Source organism: Schistocerca cancellata, chromosome 7 (genome assembly GCF_023864275.1).
Source record: "Schistocerca cancellata isolate TAMUIC-IGC-003103 chromosome 7, iqSchCanc2.1, whole genome shotgun sequence".
NCBI classification, from domain to species: Eukaryota; Metazoa; Arthropoda; class Insecta; order Orthoptera; family Acrididae; genus Schistocerca; species Schistocerca cancellata.
The window spans coordinates 471,629,275-471,630,996 of NC_064632.1; the positions used below are offsets into that span (position 1 = coordinate 471,629,275).

The 1,722-nt window shown below is 43.9% G+C and overlaps 1 non-coding gene across 1 annotated transcript; it reads left to right on the forward strand.

Annotated features, from left to right (window-relative positions):
- Positions 1 to 1,314: 1,314 nt before the first annotated feature.
- On the forward strand, positions 1,315 to 1,389 carry Trnar-gcg (transfer RNA arginine (anticodon GCG)). The gene has a single exon. It is a non-coding gene; the product is annotated as a tRNA-Arg (tRNA).
- Positions 1,390 to 1,722: the final 333 nt, after the last annotated feature.

A 1,722-nucleotide genomic window follows, 5' to 3' on the forward strand; every position in this document is an offset into this window, starting at 1 on the left:
TTACATCGCAGTATAGGCAGTTAGGTGACCAATGTCAGGTGTAGTGACACCCACATATACAGAAGGCTATAAAATCAGACAGATAAGGTAAAATATGGGCAGTGCCTTACAGAGCTGTCATTTGTTCATGTGCTTCACATGAAATTATGGTCACATGACGGGAATTAACAGATATTGAAAGCGGAATGGTAGATGGAGTTAGATGCACGGGATATTCCATTTCGAAAACGATAGGGAAGTCAGTATTTTGAGATAAACAGTGTAAACAGTGTGCCGAGAACACTAAATGTCGAGGTATTGCGTTTCACCATGGACAACGCCTTCACTTACCGACCGAGAGCAGCATCGTGTGCGTAGAACTGTCAATGCTAAAAAAATAGCAACACTGCGTAAAATAATCTTAAAAATCAATGTGGGACTTACGACCAATTAGGATAGTGCGGCTAAATTTGTCGTTAATGGGTTATGGCAGCAAATGACTGACGCGAGTGTCTTTGCTAACAGCACGAAATCGCCTGCAGCGCCTTTCTTGTGCTCGGGACCAAATCGGTTGGACCCTAGAAGACCGGAAAACCGTGGCCTGGTCAGATTAATGTCGACTTCAGTTGGTAAGAGCTGATGGAAGCGTCCGAGTGTGGGGCAAATACGATGAAGCTATTGGCCTAGATTGCCAACAACGTACTGTGGAAGATGGTAGTGTCTCCATAATGATATTGGCTGTGTTTACGTGGAGTGGACTGGGTCCTCTGGTTGAACTGTACCGATCATTGACAGGAAATAGAGACCGTTTGCAGCCAAACAGCGATGGACATTTTATGGACGACAACGTGCCATGTCATCAGGCCATGATTATTCGCGACTGCTTGAAGAATATTTTGGATAAATCGAGAGAATGATTTTGCCATCCAGATCGCATGTCGGCTACAGAGGAAGTATGGCCCAATATTTCTGCTGGGGACTTGAAACGACTTGTTGAGTTCATGCCACGTCCAGCAGACGGACTACGCAGCGAGAAAGGAGTCCGACGCGATATTAGGAAGTATACCATGACTTTTGTCGCCTCAGGATATTTTCAATAGGTCACGTATCTGTATGAATTGAAAATCGCACTAAATGTGTAATCCATAAGCACTATACACTTCACAGTGGAGAGTATTATTACTAGAATGAGATTTTCTCTCTGCAGCGGAGTTTCTTTCAGGAGTGCTAGTACTGCAGGGATCGCAGGAGAGCTTCTGAAAAGTTTTGAAGGTTGGAAGATAGGAGGTAGGAGGTAATAGCAGAAGTAAAGTTGTGAGGACGAGGCGTGAGTCGTGCTTGGATAGCTCAGTTGGTAGAGCGCTTGCCCGCGAAAAGCAAAGGTCCCGAGTTCGAGTCTCGGTCCGGCACACAGTTTTAATCTGCCAGGAAGTTTTGGTATTATTTCTATATACTGATCCTTTGACACCGCGATAGAGAACATAATACTCCGTATGGTCTTGCTAAATATATTTCCTGCGCTGTGACGTAGCAACTCCTAACAGCTAAAACTGAAGAATTTAACACCGGAAATTATTATTGATGGCTGTATTAGACGCGTGTGGATTTTAGAATGAGGACAACAGAACCTATAGTCTGTAAAACACGAGGATAGTCTCTGTAGTTTGTGTTTTCACTGAGAACGCGACACACTTTTTGACGGACAGGCATCAATGAATAATAGGAACGACTTTGTTATTTACC